The 6,797-nt window shown below is 41.3% G+C and overlaps 1 long non-coding RNA gene across 2 annotated transcripts; it reads left to right on the top strand.

Annotated features, from left to right (window-relative positions):
* The first annotated feature begins 1,772 nt into the window (after positions 1-1,772).
* LOC136685254 (uncharacterized) lies at positions 1,773-5,752 on the top strand. 2 transcript variants are annotated; one of them, XR_010800039.1, is made up of 3 exons: positions 1,773-1,874; positions 3,565-3,830; positions 4,292-5,752. It is a non-coding gene; the product is annotated as an uncharacterized lncRNA (long non-coding RNA). The 2 variants fall into 2 exon arrangements; XR_010800040.1 differs by lacking the exon at positions 1,773-1,874 and adding an exon at positions 1,908-2,134.
* Positions 5,753-6,797: the final 1,045 nt, after the last annotated feature.

The raw sequence follows: 6,797 nt of genomic DNA, 5'->3' as shown, positions 1-6,797 counted from the left end.
CCAGCATTGTCACACACACCACTCTTTGCTTTTTTAAATGCAGTTATACTTTTATTGAATCGTTGCGCCTGTCAGACTTTAGCGGAATGCAGGAGGCGGGGCTCTGCATTAGCTTAGCCGCTCACTCTTAGTTCTGCCTCTCGATGGTTATGAGGAGCACACATCACACAACCACTAATAGAGTCTTTTCCCTCTTGCCCACTTTCCTCTGTCATCTGTGCTCTCTGGCCTCAGATGAGTGGTCTCTCATCGGACCTGAGGGAGAGACTGGACAAAATGCAGACAGAAATATAACGTCACAACCTCTCAAGACATTTTCATAAAGGGTTAATGATAATGTGGTCATAATTATCACCCCTACCAGGGCAGGACCATGTCGATGTCATCCATCTCTTCCCTGATTGGTGGGAGGAGGGTGCTGCTGAGACCAAGTCCTAGAGGTGTCTGGACCAGAACAGTGGTTTGTCCAGTTCTGCAGGTGCACTTCCTCACATTTTACACTATGTCTCCGCACCTGTTTGGACTCTGTGCGGGATTTGGTTTCTCCAGGACCGGTCATATTTGCTGAAGCCTCTCCACTGCCCTGCTCCTCGGTGCGCTTCTTGTAATTGATTTTACAACCCTTACCCCTCGTCCATCTCCTTGTTCTTTTCTTTACCACCTGGTGGTCAAGGGCTGGAACATCATCCACAGCGTGATTTTGATCTGTCAGACAAAATGAGAGGTGATTGTCCAGGGATATCTTCTGGAGTTATAAAATTATCCTACGTCAGGTTCACTGTGTTGATCATTTTAAACAGAGTTTCATCAGCTGTTTCCATGTCTTTACATATTCCCTGGAGTTCTGGATCTGCTTCTTTTAAAGAAGTGATACACACTGACGGTGGGTGGAACTACAAAAAGGAACCTGGGGTGTTTTTAAAGGGTCCCTTAGACTCAAGACCTAACCACTAAAGCCCAATTTATACTTCTGCGTCGAGCCGAAAACCACTACGACTGTGATTGGTCAGTAGTTGGACTGCCATTGTTTAAGTTGAACAATTTTCAAGTATAGAAATATGAACTCCGCTTCTCCACACACAGAGATTGCAGACAGCAGCACATTCATAGTGAGAGATTTCCTCAGACATGGTGTGGACATCAGGGATGAATAAAAAAGTTGAACAAATGAAAAATACAGATGTTTCTGGGAAAACAATAACTCAAGAAGTGGGACCTTGCAGGAAAAAATTGCAGGTATTTGTTTCTTTCGTGGCACCTCATGTAAATGATGCTCTGTCTCAAAAAGCAGCCTACTCTCTAAATAGTGCACTTCAAGGATTTATAAAACTGATGCTACTACACCACCACGTTGTGTACTACATACACTAAAAAAAAGGCTGTATATTTACAGTGATTTTTCAACAGTACGGTACTGTAATTCTGTTTTACAATATTTTACTGTTAAAATAATGCATTGTGGGACATGCCAAATGATCAAAAGAACTTACAGTATATTACTGCTTTTAATGGAACAGTCAGCAGGAAGTGCGATTTTATCGTCTGTTCCACATGAAAATTGCAAATCAGAGTGAGGTGTAAGAAATATTTTCTTGTTCAGAAAAATACTTTAATAAGCACAGAAGTGTTGAAGAGGGTGTTTTATAAACTTGTCTGTCCGTTTAATATATTTTAGTCTAAAGTCATTATATATATATATATATATATATATATATATGAGAACACTGAAGATATATATATCGAGTTTTATATAATCGCTCTCCGTAGGCTCCCTAACGCAGCACTCATCGTTAAATTTGGACGTGAGCCCGTAACATTTTCACCTCAGACCTGAAATCACCTCAGACTTCCAGCTCCACTGCACGGTCATAAAAGTGATTAAAATTTACATTTATTTGCAACTTGTGAAGTGTTCTCGGTGTAGAAGCTTTAATTATCAATTTACGTCTCGATCTATGAGAGAAATGTGGTGCTGTTAGTTTGTTTTAAAGCGCTTTAATGCTCTAACATTATTTAGCAAGCTTGTGCATCTTAGCAAGTCTGCTAAAGCCTCGACGGGCTCCTGGAAGCCCGCTCCGTAATATCCGAGGTACTGGGACGACAGGTTCAATGTAAATTAAATAAAGTACAGAATGTAAGTTAATGCCTGACTTGCCGTTCATTTATGTAAAAGTTGGCTAACCTCACGGATGATAATCTGAGAAGTATGTGGCTAGCTAGGTTGAGTGACATTAGCTGCGTTTATTTAGTTATTGTATGCTAATAGACTACTGTGCATTTTGAAGCTATATACCCTCATTTATTCCTTGCTTTAGTCCCTTCCATTACGGCGAAATCAGTAAACTGAATATGTAATTTACGTAGCGATATCTGTCAGTGCAGGACAATCCACCGTTTTTTTTTTTTTTTTTTGTTTGTTTCTTTTCTTTTCTTTTCTTTTCTGTAAAATATTTTGGAATAACAATCCGGCATTTTTTGAAAAGCGCGCCCATTTGTGAATGCGTCCGTTACTGCTCGTCGGCAGTAATATAACCATTGAAATCTGATACTGTACACAGTGCATTCTACAGCCATATTACTTACGAATTATAGTAAGACTTGTTTTAAGAGTGTAAATTTAAATGAGTTAAGATATCAGTCAAAATATTTGGATAAGGTTTTAAAATGTACCTCTCTATTTATCATGTAAGTTTAGCACATATTTATCATGAGCTTATCATGCGTTATACCCGCATTTATCATACATGTATACCAGAACCAATAGTTTCAAACCAGGAGTTTAAAAGCTTTCTAGTCATTTATTTTACATTATTAAGCTTCTATCAGTAATTGTATTTTGTAGTGATGGGAATTTCGGCTCTTTTTGGGGAGCCGGCTCTTTTGGCTCGGCTCTTCATAAAGAGTCGGCTCCTAATTGGCTCTTTGTTTTACCACTTATTTCCACTGGTACAGAACAATATTGCCTACATTTTACATGACTATATCGACAAAGAATTATTGTTCAATATTAAAAATAATAAATAGTGTGGCAATGGCCAATTGTTTTTATGGCTGTCTTGTAATAACTCACTGACTGCACTCACACATTCAATTGTATTAATAACTGGATTTTTATTTAAACACCTTAATAAAAAATCACTTGTAAACTCTGAAATACAGCCAATGGAACCCAAAAGGTAGGTATTACAAAATAGCTTATTAAATTAAATAATCATCCATTTCTGGGAAATAAAATAAACAAATACTCTGCAGCTTGTTACTTGTTGTTCTCTGATTGGTTGAATGACAAGCCTTAGAAAAAAATGGCTCGGTCTTAGACGGGAACCGGCTCTTTGAACCGGTTCGTTCGCGACCGACACATCACTAGTATTTTGAGGTTAGATAAAGAGTGCCAGCAGGTTTATTATATTAAGCGCATTGTGTAAACTAATGATAAATCTGTTGGCAGAATGTTTTTATTCAGTATTTAAAAATAGTTATATTTTAGAATGTTAAACTATATATGTCTCATAACCACTATATTTACAGACAATTCTTTTTGCATTTTTTCTTTTTATCTTGCAGGAGACAGTGCCACTAAAAGAACCCCTGAGTTGGCAGAGGGCTCGTGGTTGGTCATTGTTGGTGTATGGTAGACTCACTGTCTTCCAAGGCCATACTAAGACGTTAAGTTTGAGATAATGAATTAATTAATAAATTGATCTTTTTTTTTTGTTTGTTTGAGGTGTAAGGCTTAATAGACAGAAATGGATGTTTGGAACTGAAGGTCAGCTAATACAACATTAACCTCCAGAAGAGGGTGCTGCCTGTATTGTTGAAGTCATATAAAGGTAAAAATATGGTAATTACCATCCAATTTATTTGGTATACAAATATGGTTTATAATTTTGGCTGTGTGACATAAAATTGTAATTAATAATTCAAACATTCTCCCGCTCTTTTGTCATTTTATGGTAACTGTTGTGTAGTATTTAAAAATACTACTGTCATTTTATTTATTAAAAAAGAAAAAAAATCTTATAACAAATGCAGTAATTAATAATTTCTGCTGCAGTGACACTCTCATGGTGGTGTGTTAGTGTGTGTTGTGCTGTTACAAGTGGATCAGACACAGCAGTGCTGCTGGAGATTTAAACCCCTCAGTGTCACTGTTGGACTGAGAATAGTCCACCAATCATTAATATCCACCATCCAAATAATTCCTGCTTTATTCAAAGTGCACATATACCAAACGTTGTTTAGAATATTACTAGTAACTTTTATCTGAATTTGGGAATTTGTTTTATCGCAGTGTCTTCAGTGAGACGTCTCGCTGGCAGCTCATCACCTGCTTCAACAATAAAGGAGACACTGACTTACTGTCCTTTTCGTGAGATATTAGATGTTTCAGCTTCATCAGCTCAGACTGTCGGTGTCCACAAATTCCTGGATGGCTTCAGCTTCTGTCTCAGCTTCATCAGCCATGTCCAGCTGTGACTGGTCAACAACTGGCAGAAAGAGGAGTAGTACTAGTAGGAGGAGTAATATCAAGCAGGATAGGAGGCTGAGCTGTAATGTAGTCAGAAGTTCACTAAACACCATACCATCAGATCAGTTACTCACCCAAAGACTGCACTGCAATGTTCTGCAGCAGCTTGTCAAGGAGCTCTCTGATAATGTCTACCTCAGCTCCACAGGGTGCTGGGTTCAGAGTCTCCTTTTCTGCATCAACATGAATAAATATCAACAGCTGTCCAGCAGGGTCTTTATTCTAGTGTGTGCTTTCAGGTCCAGGACTCACCCGGAGTCTGCTGAGCAGCAGGTGTAGTGTCATAGTCAGCAGGAGCTCACTACCTGCCCATCACCTGCTTCAACAATAAAGGAGACACTAATTACTGTCCTCCTCATAAGATGCTAGATGTTTCTGCTTCAGTTAAACCAGGAGCATTTCCCAATACATTAAACTCTCAAACGTCAGGTCAGTTACTCACCCAGAGGATGGCCCACAGAATCCTGAACAGCTTCAGCATCAGCCTCGTCGTCATTAGCCGTGTCCAGCGGTGCACTGTCCATGTCTGGAGGAGCAGTAGTAGAAGCAGTATTAATGTCAGAAGAGAGTAGGAAAGTGTGGAAAAGGACGTTCAGTTTTAACCTGAACTAGAAATCATCCATCCATCCATCCATTATCTGTAACCGCTTATCCAATTTAGGGTCGCGGGGGGTCCAGAGCCTACCTGGAATCATCGGGCGCAAGGCGGGAATACACCCTGGAGGGGACGCCAGTCCTTCACAGGGCAACACAGACACACACATATTCACTCACACACACGGACACTTTCGAGTCGCCAATCCACCTGCGTGTGTTTTTGGACTGTGGGAGGAAACCGGAGCACCCGGAGGAAACCCACGCGGACACGGGGAGACACACCAACTCCTCACAGACAGTCACCCGGAGCGGGAATCGAACCCACAACCTCCAGGCCCCTGGAGCTGTGTGACTGCGACACTACCTGCTGCGCCACCGTGCCGCCCAACTAGAAATCAGAAGTCTGTAAACACCGAACCACAGGTCAGTTACTCACCCAAACACTGTCCTGCGACATCCTGCAGAAGATCGTCAAGGAGCTCTCTGACAATGTCCACGTCAGCTCCACAGGGGGGCGGCTCAGAGTCTCCTCTTCTGCATCAATATGAACGAATATCAACAGCTGTCCAGCAGGGTCTTTATTCTAGTGTGTGTTTCAGGTCTAGGACTCACCCAGCGCTCGATCACTGTCGGGGTTGGTGTCACTGAGGTGAAGGTGGTCCTCTGCGAGTTCAGGCTCAGTTAGAGCACTTTTCACCTTCAGCTCATCATCTGCTTCAACATTAAAGGAGACACTGATTACTGTCCTTCTCCTGATTCACTCGTTCATACAACAACACACTCGCAGGGACGGTGATCCCTCTTACCTTTATTATCGTTATTACTCACCCTGATCCAGGACAATGTCCTCACGTCCCTTGACGGCTTCAGCGTCCGCTTCATTAGCCGACCCCATCACCGTCTGAGGTGTGTCCACGGCCTGGTCAAGGTCTATGTCCAAATGCTCACCATTTGTCCTGCAGGAAAACAACCACAGATTCTAAAACAGGCACTTAGTAACACAATAGCAACCAGCGAGAGTACCAGAGCAACCATGTAATATCATACAATACATCAAAGCAACCAATATGCAGAAGAGTAATCACACAGCAACACCTTGACAACCTTATGTAAACCATAGCATCCAACAAGGAAACCAGAGCAACACCTTAGCAGACATTACATATTTCATTGCAACAAAATAGCAGCCCTATTTTTCATTTGAAATGCCATGAAATACAGTTCTTACCCAGAGATTTGTAGACAGTGTCTAGGTCAATGTCTATCACTCTTTTAATGACCTTGTACTCGGTGTCAGGTTGGACAGTCACCTCCAGAGCCTGGTGTCCTGCTTAAGACATGAATAAATACAGTATGTGGCCAAAAATGTGTGGACACTTGCTGTTAGCTAAAGTTTCCTCTGAAGTGAAGGGCACTCATCAGGAGTGTGTTCCTCTTTGCTGTAGTAACAGAGTCTACTCTTCTAAGAAGACTTTACACTAGATACTGAAACATTGCTGTGAGGATTTGATGGCAAATCTTCACAGCAGTCAGCAGTCGTAAGCTGGGTCAATATCATGATATCTTCTGATTCACTCACCCAGATCCATGTGACCAATGTTCGCCGTCTGATCTGGAGAAGCTCTGGCATCTTCAGAGACAACCTCAGAGTGTCCAGCACAGCCTGGTGTCT

The sequence above is a fragment of the Hoplias malabaricus genome, unplaced genomic scaffold (assembly GCF_029633855.1).
Source record: "Hoplias malabaricus isolate fHopMal1 unplaced genomic scaffold, fHopMal1.hap1 scaffold_259, whole genome shotgun sequence".
Taxonomy (NCBI): Eukaryota; Metazoa; Chordata; class Actinopteri; order Characiformes; family Erythrinidae; genus Hoplias; species Hoplias malabaricus.
This window is presented reverse-complemented; position numbering and strand designations above follow the sequence as displayed.